The 19873-nt window shown below is 40.9% G+C and overlaps 1 protein-coding gene across 4 annotated transcripts in view; it reads left to right on the top strand.

Annotated features, from left to right (window-relative positions):
* Positions 1 to 19873, top strand: part of Ppargc1a (PPARG coactivator 1 alpha) — a 661563-nt gene that overhangs the window by 568619 nt on the left and 73071 nt on the right. The window lies entirely within an intron of this gene.

Genomic DNA, 19873 nt, shown 5'->3' with positions numbered 1-19873 from the left:
ACTTTTCTATTACTGGGTTCATAGGTGATACTGAATGAATAAATGATTGTTTAATGAGTGCATGATAAAAATGATTACATTGAGGAGAAATAATTAGGAACAATGATGGCTACCATTATGGAAAACTTCTGCTTTCTGTATATTGTTGCACACATCTTTTATCTTCATATATTATTCCACATGGAATATATACATATATACATATACATATACATATACATATATATATATATATATATATATATATATATCATGCAGGCACTGAGTTTTAAAGAAAGTTAAGTGATTTCAACAAAATCACACAGTTGACAAATAAAGATCTAACATTGAGTTTCTAAATTTATCTGACATCAAAGTCTATATCATTGATAAAAATAGGGAGCCCGTACTTCTTGGGTGACAGCCATCCTTTACAAAGATGCATCAAGCTGCTCCTTTGCTCAATATATTTAAAAATAGAACGGAATGTCTGCTCTTTGTGGTGGCCTGTGTGGAGGCACTGGGTAGTTGGTGTAGCTGATGTGCCTGTTAGTTCTGTGGATAGGTAAGTTTCTGTAATGTGCCTGGAACATTACATGGGTCTTAAGAGAAGGCTCCAGGTGGGGAAGAGTCAGGACTGAGGAATGAGCAACAAACAAAGGTTTGTGGTTGGTTATACTTTCTCAGGCTTCTCTGCTGGGTCTTAGAAAGTTCACGTGAGGACTTGGCTGGTTAGAACTGGTAAATTGAACATTCCTCATCCAGTACACTTGTCAGGTTACAGGCCCATTCTAAGTCATGCAGCATTAAATAAACAGCTCTTTTAGAACATGTCTATCTCTATAGACCTCCTATCTAAGGATCAGCTATGCCTACTCCATATTTGGTGAATGCCACACATTTTGCAGATGACGGTGTTAGGATAACTATAAAGTAGGGGGGAGGTTATGTGGTAATCATTACCTCCCAGGGAGGCCGGTTTCAGAACTTTCCCCATGACCTTAAGTCCCCATATTTCATATTGTGGAATCTGCATGGAGTACTCCTCATTTATAGCTTCAGGAGCTTTGTCTCAGCAGCCAGTCAGTTATCTATATATAGATGCTTAATCTATGCTACGCCACTCTTTGTTTCCCTATATAACTTCCCACGCTGATAGAATTGTTTGCAATGCACTAAAATACATGGTTCATTTAATTTAATCTCTCATTAGGTCATTTTAAGCCAATGATTCTCAACCAAAGGCAGTTTTGCATCCCCCAGGGGATATTTGACAGTGTCTGGAGGTATGTTTGATTGCTAAGAGTAGGTTACAAGGTGATATCATTGGTACTTTGTAGTTAGAGACAAGGAATGACACTAAGTGCCCTACAATATACAGAGCAATCCCTTGCAGAAAAGAACTGATTACAAATGACTGGTGCTGAGCTTGGGAAGCCCTGGTTTATTATTATTATTATTATCATCATCACCATCATCATCATCATCATCAGTGAAGTTTCCCTTTATGAAATGCTTTGAACAGATTGTTGAGGTGAAAGTGTGGTGAAGCGTGAGGATCCTTATAAAATTGTAGCGATGTCTGGGCCCAAGGACTCACATGTCAGCTCTTCTCAACAACAGAGGACTAGAGTGACTGTTTTGACAGAGGCTCATAGCAGTCCTCTCTGATGTCACAGGATCCCTTCTTCTCTGTCCAGGCAAAGGGTAAGGTCCTATGTGGCAACACTGTCACCAGCGGCAACAGCAGCGTCATGGGGCCTTGCAGAAGAGTGCTAACTCCCTCCCTCTTTGCCCTCTAGTGTTAAACTCAAACACATCTCTCCCACGAGGGGAAACCAAAGTGAGCAGCAGTGAAATTCTAAAGTTGAGTCATTTCCTATTTAGAGAGAGAGTCTTCTTTGTCTGCCCATAGACTTGTGTGCTCTCTGCCAAAGGAGCTTCTCACAAGAGCTCTTTCCCAGGGCTGTCCACTCCCATGGACTTTCCTCCTGTGTTCCTTCCCCTTCTCCCCCTGATCCTCAAAGTCCTGCCTCATCACATTTGAGAAGGCCATAGCCTTGAGCAAGCCAAACAGTCACAGCTTTGCCTGTGCTGATCTGTCAGTTATAAGCATTACTGTGTACCTCTGCCTCCGAGGATAAAATAAGCTATTGAGGAGTTAAACATTTTTTCCCTGACTCAAGTTGCACATTGATGACATTGCTGGAATCTGGCCATAGGGTTCTGAATCATAATCAGAATAGCAAGTGAGGTTCAGGCTGGTATGACGGTACAGCTGAACTATCATGTGATGTTTGTTGAGGGTTGGGAGTGTGGCGTATTAACTTCCTTCGGCTTCTAGCATATGTGTAAATCTTACGTTGAGTTTTTACTCAACACTGCAAACATAACATAAGGAACAATAATGAAAGAATGGAGTTGAAAGGCTGGGAAGACGCCTCAATGGATAAGTCGCTTACTGTACAAGGATGAGAATCTAATTTTGGATCCTCAGCAATCCTGTCAGTAGACAAGCATTGTAGTACATGCCTGAAACACTGCTCAGGAGGCAGAGGCAGGAGCTACCCAGGAGCTTCTTGGCCAGTCAACTTCAGGTTTGGTGAGAGATCTTGTGCCAAAATTGAGACTGAAATTAATTAAAAATAACACCTGATCTCAACTTCTAACCTCCATATTAGCATGCTTAGGCACTTGCACACACACACACACACACACACGCACACACACACACACACACACACACACACACACACACTAAACAAATACCCTATACAATCATACATTATTTATACACATAAAATAATGCAGTTCAATGTCACAATTTATGAAAGGATAAATTCTAAATGTGGCAAAAGCAGTGCTAATATATAGTTGGTTAAGTTATGCACTGGACACAAATTAAGCTGTGCTCACAAAACTCGTACTTGAATGTGTAAATGAAGGTGACTACGTATCACTCAGAAGCCACTTTGGAGAACAGGGCATAGAGCCCATAAGGACAGCTTCCAGTGCCTGATCCATGTGTAAGGAAAACAGGATGCTGTCTGTGAACAAACTGGTAGCAAGATTTATGTTTTAGAATATTGCAACATGACTTCCTTCCCCAGCTGCCTTTGTGCATTGTTTTGTGGAGAATAAAGGAGTGCTTTCAGGAACAGGGCTGTGTAAAGACGGGTGGTAGGGAGTTCAATTAAATAGCACTCGGGCCTTTCTGGGTCACTGTGAGCCACCTTGTCTGTGCTTCATTTTAACACCTGCTTTAATGTCTTCGTGATATGAGTGAATGGACATCTTTCATTCATTGGTCTGGTCCTTCTGAATGAAGCTGCTTGGGATTCCTTAGAACACTGGCATGTGGGCATGCAGTTGTCTGGAGGTCATTTCCAACAATGGACACAGTGGAGAGAGAGCCTATGGAAGAGGACTTGACATCGTTAACCAGCAATCAGCTTTAGTAATGACTGCAACTCGCAGTGAGGTTTGAGGTTCTGAGCTTGTGTAGGCAAAGGATGAGTGGTGACTCCTTGTTGTCTGTGTGAAAGTTGCTCTCCTATGCAGTGCCTAGGAATGGAATCTCTCAAAACACTTGATTATCTTGGTAGGTGTACAGGTGGCTTCAGTATTTTTTTTCTGTGAGTTTCTATTATATTCTAACACTTTCAATCCTGGGTATATATTATGTACATTTTTAAAAAGTTAAAATAACCAATCTTGGCAAATTTACCAGACCCTTAATTGATTCAAAAGGATTTGCTGATTATTGTCACTGAAGATTTCCCAGCTTAAAAGTGATTTTAAACACAAAGTCAGTTACCTGTAAAGCTCAAAAGGAGATCTGCCTTCATTTTTAAAAGGAAATTTAAATCCAGTTTGGGAGGCCAAATGCAGAAATGTAAACCAATTAACCCCCAAATGGAAGGCTGTAAGAATATATATGTATTCAAGTGTGTGCATACATTTGTATGTTAACAAATGGAAAAATAATGTAGAACTGTACAGCCATATACATGCATATGTGTGCATAATAGCTATTATGTGTATCTAGCATACACACACACACATATATATATGACATGTATTATATTTATATTGGCAGGTAGCAAACATTACATGATCATGTTTACAAGTATACATGTATGTGTGTATTTCTAGCTAAGGAAAGAAATAACAGTAGGGTAGATTCACCAAGGCTGGTGAGAGAGTGAAAGAAAGATTTTTCAGAGAGTAAGTCTGGAGGTGAAGAATTTGCTTTACATATATATATATATATATATATATATATATATATATCCCCATGGGAAGATGTGGTGTGAGTTTAAATTTAATATAGTTGTGCTGTTATGGCAGACCACATTGGGAAGTATTCACGAGTTTGTGTGATAGAAATTAGTGCCCCACAGGAGGCCAATACAATGGGATGGAGGTGGTACAAAGAGAGAGCATGTTGGGAGATCTTAAAGGCAGAGGCAGGTAGGAAGCAGGGGAAGCCAGACAGTATGCATGCAATACCAGGACAGGCAAGAGAGGAGTGAGAGGAATGGGCTCCAGGGGAAGATTCAAAGAACCTTGAAGGAAAATTCCATCAGCCCTGATAAAATGAGTTATATATAGAGGGAGGTGACAAGTAATGTTGACTTGAACACATTCCAAAGGAATCAGCTCTTCGTGGATAACTCTCCAGGTCACATGACTACTCAGTGATACAAACTGAAGCACTTCCTTCAACTTGTAAATCATTTTACAAACAGGGATTCATCTCCCTATGGCCTCAAGCAGACCATATGAACCCTAATCCACAAATGTACACCATGTTTCGTTTTCTTCGCTTGTCTTCTTGGAGGACATTTTCCAGCCTTCTATGGTAATGATTACCTGCCTCTGACTGTGCCAGTGTCCAGGAAGACTATTCTATGAATGGTAATCCTGTTGGCATTTTAAAAAAACAGGCAAGAAAACCAAGTATGTAAAACCAAACAGACTTACATTCATGTAATCATCAAAAGAATAATTTCCCCTTTGTTATGCAGAGAGAGTGAATTCATTTACAATAATCACTTTTTAAAGATTTCTAGGATTCCCAATTTGCAATCAATAAATGTTTGCCATTTAAATTAAATTTACAGCCCACAACCAGATTTTTTGCCACACTTGGTAATGACACTTTCCAAGAACATAGACTTCAAGTAAGAAAATAATAGCCATTTAAATGGGGAGATAATTGGCTGTAACATAAGAACATTGAAGAATGTTGAAGCTCACAGAGACTTATGGAGGATTTTAAAAATTTATGTTGTACTTATCTTCGCATTTGTAGTCTACCACAAAATTCCAAATTCTGAGCATAAATCAGTTCGATGTTCATCTTGGAGACTCACAAATCAGAAACCAACAATCTGATCCAGTCTGTGTGCTGTTGCTCTTGCATGTGCTATTACTACCACCAGCTTATCAGACAGAGAGATTGGACTATGTATACGTGCCTCTCTATCTCTCTGTCTCTCTGTCTGTGTCTGTCTGTCTGTCTGTCTGTCTGTCTGTCTCTCTCTCTCTCTCTCTGTCTTTCTCTGTCTGTGTCTTTGTCTTTGTCTGTGTCTGTGTCTGTCTCTCTGTCTCTGTCTCTCTCTGTCTCTCTCTGTCTGTGTCTTTGTCTGTGTCTCTCTCTGTCTCTCTCTGTCTCTCTGTTTCTCTCTGTCTCTCTGTCTCTGCCTCTCTGTCTCTCTGTCTCTCTGTCTCTCTCTGTCTCTCTGTCTCTCTCTCTCTCTCTCTCTCTCTCTCTCTCTCTCTCTCTCTCTCTCTCTCTGTGTGCTCATTTATGCCCCTTAGGTAAACACTATTTTAGACTTCTTGGCTTGATAACATCTGGCTTATCTTGGGAACATCTGGTTTATCACCCGATTTTTTCCCTGCCATTATGCTGACCACTGGAAAAACATGGCTTAGGAGTTCTGCCCCACAGGGCTGTGTCTTTTGGCATCCACTCTTACTAATAAATAGCAAGTCACAGGATGCAGGTTGCATGGCCGTGGGTCACTGGTACATACTTCTTTAGTCATAGGTCTTGTTAATGAAAGGACCAGGGACAAGGCTGGCCACTCTTCTTTATGGAAGCTGATCCAGTTACTAGGCTTTGTAGTCTAGAAAGCAAGACTCCATATGTTTAATTAGACACACTGATTATTTTTTATTATTTTTTACTATTTTTTTACTCATTGTCTTTGGCAGTGCTTGAGATTGAACACAGGTTTTCCTGCATGCAAGGCATGCAGTCTACCTGCTGAGCCTCATCTCCAGCCCTGACTTTATATAGTGGTGATTATCTTGTGATTAGGTGAGGGGCATTAGAAGACATTTCATGTCAGACACTCTGTGTGCTCTTAGAAGTGGGTGAAATATTTGTTTGTCTTAATGCTTTTTGGCTTCCCAGAATCTCAAGTGAGTTATTTATAAATAAATATTCCTTCGTTTGGATATGTTTAGGAGAGAGAGAGAGAGAAAGAGAGAGAGAGAGAGAGAGAGAGAGAGAAGACCCAGATTCACAGGAAGAAAATCCTGAAGTTGAATCAGGAAAAGAATGACTGGCTAACTCCTTTGGTTACTTCAAAGCTGTCCATCTAAGTTAAAGCAAACGTTATTCCAGGTTCTGCATTGGGCAAACAGTCCTTGTGCACAGCACCTGCATTCTGTGTGGTAACCTCATACATATGCTGGTTCTATTTGTCCACGGACATCTAGCTATGTGTGTTGTCATAGACGCACAGCCCAGCAGATGGCTCACCTAGGAATGAGAAGAAGCCACAAAGCTGATACAAAGATGAATGTTAAACCAAGAGCCAAACTGTTCTTGCAGTCTCTTGTTCCAGACTTCACATTTTTCTTAAACAAGGTTAATTTGTCCCTATAATTATGGGCCTATTCTTTTAGCAATGAAAACTTTTATTGTGAGTTTAATAAAATGAATTGCCTGTGATATGAAATGATTCTGGAAGGCTTAGTTTTATCTTTGTTCCTTAACCTCTCAAGCCTCCTTTTAAGATTGTGCCCTGTGCAGTTCAGATGGAAGGCAAAACCAGAAGCCCTCATTTTGCTGTCATAGATGCTGACTTATAAGTAGCCAGGATGAACACAAGGGGAAATGGGAGAGAAAGCCATGGTGCAGTATCCAGGGGTTACTCTTCATAAGGGCACAATTTTCAAAGCAAAAGTAACTTTTTTTGTTATTTTAGATTTATTTTTTATTAGATGTTTTCTTCATTTACATTTTAAATGCTATCACCTTTCCTAGTTTCCTCTCTGAAAATCCCCTATACCATCCCCCCTTCCCCCTGCTCTCCAACCCACCCACTTCTACTTCTTGGCCCTGGCCTTCCTCTATACTGGGGCCTAGAAGTAACCTCTTATCCATGAAACCGTACATTCTGAAGTGATGTTAGATGATGCTTGTGTACCTGTTCTTTCAAAAAATGTTAGAGGAATCACAGTTTGGGGTTCAAACACTAATGCTGCACACACCTGGCCTGTCTAACTATTCCTCCTGCAAACTATTCATTCAAGGTTCATAGCCAGACGGATTAATGAATTACCAGATCTTGGGGAAAATATCTTCACCTGACTTTTTAAATACAACTTTCTCTTTCCCTGTCCCTTTAGTCTTGTGATTGGTGCTATCACTTCTACAACTTGAGCCTCTGTAGAATTCTCTCTCCCCCATGACCTCTCCCCCACAAAACATCTTCTTTAAGCATCATCTCTACTTTCTTATTTCTTCTCAACTTCTGTTACAGGCAGTTATTTAAAGAGGCATAGTACAGCCAGGTTGGTCAGACAGGGATGGAAGGGAAATCTCAGGAGCCAAATCTTTGGTACCCAGTGACCTTCCTGATGCCAAAAGTGCACAATTTCCTCTCTGCTCAGTCTCGAGAATAAGTTGTGTAGAGTTCCTTGCTCAATGTGTATAGCTGGCGTTCTGAACTTTGCAGGAAAGCCTTAGAGCTATTTGAAAAGTGCTGGTGCTTGGTGAATACTAAATTACATGTAGGAAATAGTCTACAGTACCAGTTACACTTCATTTTTATTCTTGACACAGACACCTAAATCAGAGAACAGTAACATTTCAGAGATTATGCAAGCAGTTTGGGTATGTTCCAACATTATAATAGGATCAGAATTTTAAGGCCTTTTGTATTATTACCAATACTCGCTTAGTTTCTACTGCAGTGTACTTTGTAGGGAATTACAGCTTTTACTAAAAAGATTAAAATGCTATTATGCAAATGATTGCAGTATGTTATTATGTTTACAAATTAACATCCATGGCTCAACACACAAATTAACTAACTATTCTATCTGTGTTATTAAGGATTTAATAAAGTAACCATTAATAAAAATGGGTAGCTTGGAACACTTCATAAGAAACAATTGTGATTCAACACACACAACTAGAGTCTGGTGTTTAATGTCCTAGGTGATATAATAGTAAAATCAAGTTAAGCAAAAGGTTTAGAAAAACCACCATTGTGTGAATGGTGGAAATGTTTGTTTGAGATGCTGATGAGAAAGAACAAAATAGCTTCAGGGTCCAATATACAGTGGGCAGCATATCAATACATCTAAGCAGCACATACAAAACATCTTCTATTAAAAAGTGTTTCATTGAAATGATAATTGCCCTCTGTTCCATGTCTGATATGTTCCACACTCCTAGAGAATACTTACATTATTCTGAAATGGAGCTCAGAGCACATTTTGCTGTGGCGACTGGGACTTAGCTGCCGAGTATCACTGTGTGATAAAAGAGGGAAAGGCTAGCTTCAGACTAAGATGGCTTTACAAACAGGCTGCAAATTGCTATTCCTGGCTGTTCATGAGAGATCATAAAAGCCAGCAGATAAGAGCCGCCAAGGTCCCTGAGAAATGAATGTGTGTGATTATGTTATCTCTCACTTTGGATTTACTAGATGGACCGACAGCACCTTCCCTTTAGCCCCACAGGAATAGTAGGGAGAGGTACAGATTTTGAATAGTAAACTTTGCTGGGGTGGGCTTAAATACTAAAACCATATCAAGTATTTTTTGTATGAAAATGTCTTTCTATAACTCAACACCAAATACAATGGATTACATGTAATGAAAATTTATATTAAAAATGATTCTAAAATATCTTGTTTTGAAGAAACTGGGCCCAAGAGGGACCTAGGTTTCCAGTATTGGAATCCTCCAATAGGTCTCATGATGAGAGATAGGGGGCATTACCTAAAATTAAGCAAGCTAACAGACAAGAGACACAGGAATTGCTCAGGAAACTCAATTTTTCATTTTTACTATTTTGAATTTATTTTCTCACTGATCAAAGATGAAGATAACTTTAGAGTCTGCAAACAGTTAGCTGTTTAGGTCTAACTGCTGAGATTAGTAACCTGACCTTATGAAATGGAAGGGCTAAATGTACTTAGGGAAGGTGCAGGCAGGGAAACCATCACAAAGTTGGCCAAGGTTTGTGCAATTTATTTTGTTCCAAATAGCACCTCTGTTGTTGTTGGGAAACTGCTTATGCAAATTTTTGATATCTAGCTTTAGCAAGATGCCTGCTTCCTTCATTTCCTTCCACATTTGGAGAAATTGTGTTGTTCCTCACTATTCCAAATTTGTCCTTGTGGAAGTGAACACTTGCAAATTGCTTGAAGCTTCCTAAGGGAAAGAAAGCAAAGGGAGGGAGGGAGGGAGGGGAAAAATCCTGACCAAAAACAGTTTCTGTGACAGCTTATGATTTGATGGTGTGTGGCCTTGTCCTGTTCCCAGGCACCTGATCAAGAAAGTAGTACAATCCTGTTATGCAGGCATTCCAGAAATCTTGCCAACATTCACCTGACATGGCCAGGGTTTAAAGTCCTTGAGGTATAACTTTATGAAACAGGATGGAATGCTCTGCTTCTGGGATACGGGTGACCATGTACTCATATTATCTTATTTCATAAAGAAGAGGTGGAGACGGGGTGGAGGTCGGGGGTGGGAGGGGGTGTCTGGGATCCTTGCCATGAAAGGGCGGTAAAATAATTAGTCCAGGAGACAAATGTCTTGGACCATGTTTAAACAGAGCTTTAAGGACACAGTGTTCCCAACACTCACATATCTAAATACAAACGGGTGTCAGCTGTTATACAGACCAAAGCGTAACAGTCTGCTTCTACACAGGTCATCCTCGATCCATTTTGGTCCCAGTCACACTGCACATCTGTTTCTGCGAGCTACAGCTTCTTAAGGTGGCATTTGGACTTCATAAGAGCACAAACAACCGAGCTATAAATTGCCACTGCTGGAGTTATTTTGAATAAGTGTATACTGTTTCATATTTATAATGGTGAGGCTTCATAATAGTTGCAGTGAATATATAACACCCATCAGTTCAACAAGCATGAAATTGTATGTTGTCAACTTGTCTCATAAATAGAGTCATCTTCTGGCTTGTCAAACAAACATTCCCCCACCCCCAGAATTGTCAAGAGGGTCACAAAAAATTAAGGTTAAAATTAAGAGAAGAAGGAAAAAAAATAAGCAAAATAGTAAGAGAAAGCAAAGGAGGCAGTGCTTCCTTTAGGTAGCCTCATAAAGCTGAATTTTCTGCTGTTACCTTCCTTGTCTGCTCTCTCTCTCCCAAGGAGCTCTCTTCCCTTAAATGAATGCTAGCTAACTGGTTAATTGGACATGTTTTCTCTGCCATCCGGGGATGCCACTTCTACCCAGACCTTGCAGGGTTGGTACATTGTGCAGGTCTTGCTGAGTTGTGCATTTGTGAGCATTTTTATTTTTTTAAGTTTTTTTAAATTCTATTCTTGTGATGAAAATCAGTGCTAATTGTTACAAAACCCTCTAACTCTGTGCTCTGTCAAGCTTTCTGTGAGCCTTTGCACCCCAGTTAACTCTTAATTCATTATCAGAGCAATAGGAAGAAGTGACAGGAAGACACTTGGTTCAAACTTTTCTGAGCCAGAAAATGGAGAGAGAGAGAGAGAGAGAGAGAGTCAGGAAAGAAATCTTTGTACCAAATTTGCAACTTGCTGTAAGGAAAAAAGACGAATGAAAAGTGTTCCCCAGCAGCTAGGGAGCAACCCAGAGACTGGTTTTCACAGTGGTTGAAATTTCTGCACCAGAGGCATGAGGAGAAACCAGTGTGAGTTTTTTTTTTTTTTTTTTCTGCTTTTGAGAAATTCTTAGATGTGTTCAACACTCCCTATCTTTCTTTAAATGGCCCGGAGACAAGAAAGCGTTTGCAGCCTGTATCTGTAATCATTTTGACTTAGCCAGTTAAGTTGCTAACTTTAAGACCTCAGGACACTGTCCTGTCTTAAATCATACACTATGCAGATATTACTGAGGCTTATGGCTAACCCTGCTCTCTTCATCGCGGGTCGTCGGCGAGATAGATGGCCATGTCTTCTTGTGGGAGAAACGATTTGCTGGTCAAAGCTCTTGGTCTCATTTTTGCATTTCTTTGTGCTTTTAGGTTAGGAAGTTCACCCATTCCTTCACTGATTTATGTATCCATTCACCAGAAAATAATTATTATCATACCATAACGTGTTCAGCTACTTGTCGATTTCTAGTGAGACAATGCCTTTGAGCAGACTTGTCCCCTGACTCCAGGAAGCTCATGGTGACTGATGAGAACAGACTTCTAATGCTGAGGGGTGGGGGGATTGTACTAAAGGGAGTACAGCAAGGGCTTATTTCACCTTACTATATTGTCCATCAAAACGATAAATTCTGCTCTTCTTTCTCTCTCAAAGGTACCTCCGACTTGAAGTGTTTGTTGTTGTCTTTTCTGGAGACAACTTCCCTCTGCTACAGGCCCTTTCCCTTTCTAACTAGGAGCTGAGAGATGGGCTCTAAAACCTCTAAGGTAGAGTCTCAGAATTTTGAAATTAGGAGAGTTGAGAAATGCATTGGGTAAAATAAAGTTTGCTCATTGGGATTGTTGAGGGAAATCAAGAGGAAGCCAATCTAAAGGAAGACAGCCCCACTGTCAGCAGGGAGCTCTTACATACTGCTTCTGCCAATGTGTGTTGGGGTTACCATGGACCAGAACCATTTTGTACCATTTTAGGCTTGGTGACCTTTCTCTTGGAGAATGATATTTCAGTCCAATTGGAAAGGCCAGCATACTTTTGGCTGGTAAGAAGCACCCTATATGGGTGGCATTGCTCTCTCTGAGCAAACTGTCTCTAATCTCCTGTCTCTAACTGCCATCCCGTTACCTTCTTTGGTAGAGCAACCAATAGACTGTCCTGTCCCCTTTGGTGAGGCACCACAGCAAGAATGTCCTGTACCCCTCCACTCTTCTCTCTGGAAAAAACAAATATGATTTCCCTAATAGCATTATTCAGTTAGATCCCATTCAGATTTCTATAATGCTCTGACTTAAATCTCTTCTCCCAGGTCCCCTTTGAGAAGTCTATTTCTCCAGTTGAACAGCTTTTTTTCTAGTTGAGAAAAAAAAAACCCTCTCTTAAAGTAATGCCCTTGATTTTTCCATGGACTCATTGCCTAAGGATATTAGCTTCCCTGGGCGTCATCTCATCTGCTCAGATGTGAACTTGGAGCCCCTGTATTCCAGACATAGTTCTCTTGGCTGTCCAAGGAACCTAGCCAGCTCAGATTCTGTCCAGAAAGGTTCTCATGTCAGGATCCTCTTGTGTCTTGCCAGCCAATTCTTAGCAGGGACACCCTGCTCTCCTCTGAGCTGCATGTCTCCACCTGGCTTTTTTTTTTTTTTTTTTTTTTTGGTAGTGCCGTCTAATGGGTAGGCTCACTTTTTATTCATATTGGAGGAGAGCCTAGCAAATGCCTGGGAATTGGAGCACAGTGATTCTCCACAAGATAAGTGGCTTCTTTTCTCCTGCTGGTTCCCAATTCCAGGACTCTGCATGCCACAGATTGGAGAGTTACATTAGGTCACTGTGCTGCTGTCTAGATCCTTTAATCCTCAATCCTAGCTGTGTGGCTGCCATCCTAGAGGAATTTGTGTCAATTTCTCCTGGGATAGATCTAGCCTGGGCTGCTTTGCAATATTTGTTCAAACTGACAATTTTGACAAAGACATTCTGTCCACAGTGAGCTAAAGAATTTTTTCTGTGTTTAGATGTATTTGGAGGTGACTAGATGGTGCCTGGTCTTAGCAGATAACTGAGTCTGTGACTCCGCATAGCTCAAGCTCTACTCTATTTAATTCAACTTTGAATGGCAAATGTGTTTCTCTTCTGAGTCAGCAGACATGATGATCGCCTCTACCATACTGTGTGACCTGCCTGCTGCTTTAGAATACAGAAGAACAAACTATGAGTCTTAGGTTTTACCTTCAGCATCTGGTTCATTGTGATTCCTGGCTACATAGTCTATGGCAGAAAGCGAGGTTGTCTTTCATATAGAAGCTACATGTCTAACTCAATCACAGTGGCTATATTTATAACTTGCACAGGAAGACCTCATTTCTCTGGCCATTATTAACGTGATTAATTGTCTGAAACAGAACTGAGAAACACACCATCTTGTAAAGTTGTCTTAGAGGAGCCAAACTAGATTCAGATAGATTTTCTCATATTTAACACGTTTTATTCCCAGATAAGCTTCTCCAGACCTCCCTTCACACTTGCTTTCTTCTGTTGAATGTGCAGTCTAAATGAGTCTTACTTACTTGTTGTTCTGAGAACATCAGACATGGGGTAACAGTGATTTTAAAAACCCTTAAAGATGGCAGAGACACAGATATCATGGGGAGATTTTTAGGCTGACCAAAACACAAGACTAAAAATTACAAATTTCAACACCTAGAACCAAATTTTCTGGGACACCAGGGCAGCCAAGCTCTGAGTGCCTTATTCACTCCCCATCATTATTTTGTAAGAGCAAATGGTGCCACAGAAATCAATTCTCATAAATTTTAGCGTGACTGAAATACTTCAAACTTCTACACATGTGCAGGGGCATGTATGCCTACACTTGAGAAAATAAATTAGTGTAAAAAGAGGGGAGAGGTTGTTGTTTACACACATCATGTTCTTTGGTTCATCACACAGGGCCAACTGGGTTAATTCTTGATCATTCTTTTATGGTAAATGAAAGAATGCTCTTTGAAAATTTGCAATGTTAATTGTTACTATTAGTATGAGCAGCAGCAGCAGTAGTAGTAGTTGTAGTAATAATCTCTTGCAATAGTTCTTCACTGAATAAACATATATTATTCAGTATATAATTATTCATATATTTAGATGTTCAACAATAATGACACCTCTCTTTACTTTATCTGTTAATCCTAAAACTCTCTGGATACAGAGAAGCTTGTCTGGATACAGAGAAGTTGTCAGTACAAATCAACCTATCTACTATTCTGTCATTCTTCACACTAGAATGAAATTACCCATGTCCCCCTTTCACTGCTTCCATCTTTATGTAGACCCTAATAACCCACAGCCACCACAATGAGCAGCTCAGCCACATGATTCAATGTAGACTGTGTTAAAATATCAGCACCAACAACAATTTTTCCCATTTTCAGTCCTCCTATTTTGCTTGGAGACTCTTATAAGTAACTCACCAGACTTATGGCCTGCAAAGCAATTATTAAAATTCACTACTTGCCTTTGGACAAAGGATTTTTACTTAATGTCTAAGACAAAGTTCCTTAAGTCTAATTTTCCCTTAGAAACCCTGGGACTCATCCAGCTGCGTCTTCCTCTAGATTTTCCTGATTGGTTCCCATACCTTGTACCTTAAAGTGAACAGCCTGAGTTTTCCCGGTGTGGACCCTCAGCTTTGGTTAGGCCATGACCCCTCATTAATATTCAAACTTTGACAATATCAAAGAGTGCTGTCTTGGCCACCACTGCCCCCCTTGGCCCCTTCTCGAGCTTATTCTTTGTAGAGAAGCATTTGTGTCTTTCTTCATGTCCCTTTTAGGAGCAATTCTTTCCCTTGTCCAATTTTTCCCTTTCTCTTTATGGCTGTCATAATGGTGCCTAATGCCATCAGGCAGCCATGACCCTGTCCATCACTCACCTGCAAGCTATTGCTAAGCTAGTAGATGGTTCCTGAGTGACCAGATTAATTGTGCCAGTGCTAGCCCTTTCCACCTGACCTTTTCTGTCTAGTGGCGGAAAAGCTGATTCCAGGCTGTATGTGAGGCAGTCTGCTCTGCTATCCCGTGCTCTCCATGGAGCTGCTCAGTGGCAAGGGCAGCGTCAATGCAAATGAAGTGCAGAAGCAGGGCTGGAAGAAGGTGCATAGTTGCAGGCTGCCAGAGATCAAATCAGCCCTCCGCCAAGGGCCATTGGATGTGAGTCTTAGGGAGACAGGATCCCAGAGAAATTTTCTGTGGCCACTATTTCCATAAACAGTCCTGTAACAATGTGCTATTTTAAAGATGGGTTGTTTTGTCTCCTTTTATCTGAAGGCTTTACCAGGCACATGGTAAAATCTTAATTCCCCCAAATTTAGGAAGGTATTTGTGGTCCTCTGAGGAATACAGTGAGTTGTTGTCACATAGGCTCAACAGTGGTTTTTTTCTCTTTCTATAAGTTTTTAGATTATGATACAGGTCATTGATTCCACATCTCCATAAATTGTGGGTTAAGTGAAAGAAATCTGACTGTGTGTTTTCTCCCATCATTGCCCAGGACAGTGTCATACACATTGGGACTACCTCCAGTGCTTCTTAATGGATGGCTTTCCAGTGGTACTACTGAATTCAGAAAGAGAAAATAAAATGACCTTCCTAGCCATCCTGACCAATTGGGCTAAAAATAAGACATGTCAAAGATCTGAGAACATGTTCTCCAGGAGATGGTTTATAAACAGAGCCAAGGGTGACAGTGGCATGCTGTATGCCTGCCAGCTTGGCTGCAAACCTACCTTCTAACTCATCGAACAGATTTGCTGTGCAGATTAAGATATGAGGGAAACTTCAGCGCTGATGAGATACACAGCTGTGTTAGGTCATGTGTGTACATAACACATTGCTAAGGGTGCATGTTATCTGCTTTTCACCTGTATAGCTTGAGATCAAGGTGGGGGTAATTTTTCATATTCAGTGAAGTGCTGAGGATCTGGTAGTGTTCTAGGGTTCAAGGATCATCTGGGTTCCCCTGCCTATATGTAAGGAACTAGCTAACTCTCACCCGAGTTCATAGAAATGAAGCTCTGCAGCATTACAATACACCATTCCCAACACTGTATTCCTTTTTCCAGGTCTCTTTTGACTTCCATGGTTTTGCTAGTCTCTTATCATCATTCTAGTAGTTTTCTTGTCGACAATCACAGTGAGAAGAACTTACTTCTTGTGTTTAAGTGATCACAGGACTGTGCAGTTTACCATGATGTGTGTATAGTGGTTACCTAGACTCTTGGAAGAATCAATCCAGGATCTATTAAGGAAACCTGGAGGGGGCAGAGGATGGCTAATTCTTCAGGTCTGTGGGTTTCTGGCAGCTGTGAACGTTCCCGTTCTTGCCTTCTTTGATGAGCTGTGATGGAGTTCAGTATGCAGAAGGGACAAAGGTAGATCCCCGGCTTTTCCTGGTTTCTTCTGTGAAGCTGCCATTCTGGTCACCGTTGTAGTTTTTGTAAGGGTGGTGGTGAACCTTCTTTATATGTTTTACCTACAAGTTGAGGGCATCGGAACGACTTGCATGTTGTCAGGTAGACTGTTCCTTTATTGGATGTTATAGGGCAGATCTGATCTCCTTCATTTGTTAATGGACAGTTATCAGCCGTTTAAGAAGCAGCTCAGATGGAGCTGGCTCTGTGTTCACTCCACTGCAATCCACTAGGTACGTGAGACGTCTGATACAGGGACTCCCCTTAGGCATTGCTTGTGTACTGAAGACACTCCTGTGTTAAAAGTCAGGAGATGAATCCTGCAGCAAAAGGAGAAGTGAGCATCAAGGAGATTTTACGATGACTGCAAATGTCTGCAGAAAAGGAATGAGAGGAAAATTGGTCACTGTTGTATCATATATTTACTCCTGAGATACAAACAAATCGGAGGTAACACAAACTTCTTCTTGTGTATAAATTACGTTTCCAGAAAGTAGACAAAAAAGTGGGTATATATGTGGCAGTTATGGTATTTTTTGAAACAGGGCATCATGTAGGTCAGGCTGACAGCTATGAGTGTTCCAATGTAGCTGAGGATGACCTTGAACTTGCGATCCTCTTACCTTCATTTCCTAAACACTAGGATTACAGATAAATGTCACCCCACAGTACTGGTTTTGTTGTTGTTGTGTTTTTTTTTTCATGCTAAGCAAACTCTCTATGGACTGAGTTACAGCTCCAAACCCACATAGTAGGTTTTTAATGACACGTTTTAATGAATTTACCTTCTAACCAGCGCTGTCTACTCTGTGGCTGTGCTTGGCAATCCAACAGCTCATTAGATTTCAACAAAAGCAGCCCAGCTAAATAAGAAGGGTTCCTTAGTCAAACACCCCTGGGCAATATCTCTGAGAGCAAATGTGACAAATAGAATCAGAAATGAATTAAATAGTCAGCTACAGCAAGCCAAACTAAGAAGAAGGAGAGAAAATAAAAAGCCCTGAAATGACCAAAAATGGAAACATATTACAGTTATCTGCATTCACCGTACAGAGCAAGTTTGGTCATATTTAAGATAATTCTCTAGTGCCTGCTATTTTTAGCCCAAGGGTAATCTCCCTTAAGAGCCTTTCCAAGCTGCATCCCTTTAACCTGGCCCAACAGACTAAGCCAATAAGCTGTCTGCCTTGCCTTGTCCATCCAGGAGGAAGAGCAATGGCTAAAACAAATCATTTACAGGGAGAACGCTCAGCCTATCTTGTATTAACGGCTTCCTTCATATAGATTTTTAAAACATCCCACTATTGAGTGTTGCCTGTCAGGGACCAAAATGTCCAGCTTTACTTTTTGAAAATTGTAGACTCGCGGATATGAAAAGAGGATTTTATAGGCCTGATCTAATGGAAATAAACATTACCCCATTACCTTCAGTGGAAGCAAATCTTTACAGTTCAAGCCATCGTTATTAATGGCTGTGAGAAGAAAGAAACATTTCTAGGGGGTTATTTATTTATTTATTTTAGGCAAAGGAAGACCAGCGAGCTGTACCATAGCAAATGAAAATTTTCTTAAAGCTTTCTCCTTGGTGACTTTGCAGTGTGTAATTTTAGTAAAAGCAGAAAGCAAAGAAGAAGCAGTTTAGAACTGTAGGCTGTGCTTCTTGGCCCCAACCAGTCGTGGGGCATCTGTTCAATAAACTATCCCTATCTAACTGAAAGAAAAAAAAATGTAGGCTGGCTGTTTCTGGTATCATCCTTACATATTCAGAAGCTTTTGTGAGACTCTTGATCTGTCAGTTCTAGTCGGTCTGTCTGTCTGTCTCTATATAGTATATTCCAACAACTCCATCACCTCTTAGCATTCACTATCTTCATCAGAGAGAGGGAAGGTAGTGTTTATCTACATATGTGCATAGGTACAGATGTAGGCTCTCTAGGCAGAAGTTCAACTATAGGTCACAGCACCATAAAATGTGCTAGCTTCTGCTCAGCTCCCAAGAAACAATGATTCTGACTGTTCAAGTTCCAGATTACTCTCAGGTTGACTAGTCTACCCCAGTCAGAAGACTACATACAATAGCTACTTCAGCACAAAGTCAGTCAGCTGAAGATGCTAAGCAGGAGGCAACGATTGCCAGATGCTTTCTGAGCTCATGTGTTCTATATCACATTAAGTAGGTGCAGTGGGGCAAACATGGTTGCAACCCAGGGCCTCAGGCTTCTGAAAGTTGTGTTCCAGGGCTGTACAACTGAGATGGTTTTACCCATACAATAGTCTAGTAGACTGAGGACACTTACAGAGACCTTCCTCCGTCTGAGACACCACACATGCATAATTCAAGGCTCATGTAGAGTGCAGCACTACCTGAAATACCAGCCTTCTCATAAAGGTTTTATGGGGTCCTGGGAGGTGCCAGGCATCACCCTTGGTTATGTATGCTTTCTGTCTTTCCACAGATTAGGAGTGTAGAAGTTAGTATTTAACCAGGCTCCATTCCTGGCTCCCATTATTTCTCTTCAGTGGCAGTAAAGTGTGATTGCCCTTCTTCCTCTGGAAATCTAGGAGCACTGGCTACCCTCATGGCTGTCTCCGAGGGAAGAGTTGTCCTGCTCAAGCTATCTTTTGACTCTTAGCTGATTAAACGGGACTTGGGATCTTCTGACAGTCAGGGTCCCAAAGGGCAGACTGCCAGGAGGTGTTTGGTGGTGCTTTGCTGGCCCTGCCTGATCTTTAGTCCCCTGTGAATCTGGCTGTTAATCTTTAGCACAAGGCTGACACTGCAATCCAGGGCACACAAGGTTGCCTAACTTCTTGTTTGTGTGCTCCGAGGGATCAGAAGCCAGGATGTTGTTTCCCCTAAATCCCAAGCCTCAGATCTCTATCTCTGGCTCATTCCTTTGCCTCTGTCTTACCACCTCCTGTGTATTCCATAAGAAGTCTGTTACAGAAGGCTACCTTTGTGCTCCTTGATGAATGCTCACGGTCTTTATCTGTTTGAACCTTCTCTATCTGGTGTTTAAGTTATCATGCCTCTCTCCACACCCCCACTGCTTACTCAGTCCTGGTTGCTGCTACTCCTGTACAGTCCATATTCTACACATATATTACTTGTATATGAATCCAAAGGCTGTACTTTACAGCTTCTCCTATGACCCTTGAACTTTGCAAGAAACTATGGTACATAAAAAAAGAATTACCTAGGATTCAAGGATTCCCTTCATAACCTTCGAAGTATACCAGATTTACATACGTGACACAATCACCAGCCACAGCTACACTGTAGATTATTGCTTGACAAAACTTTGTTTTA

The sequence above is a fragment of the Mus caroli genome, unplaced genomic scaffold (genome assembly GCF_978045245.1).
Source record: "Mus caroli unplaced genomic scaffold, Mus_caroli_1 scaffold_4, whole genome shotgun sequence".
In the NCBI taxonomy this organism is placed as follows: Eukaryota; Metazoa; Chordata; class Mammalia; order Rodentia; family Muridae; genus Mus; species Mus caroli.
Note: the sequence above shows the minus strand (reverse complement) of the source record. Positions and strands in the feature narration are given on the sequence as shown.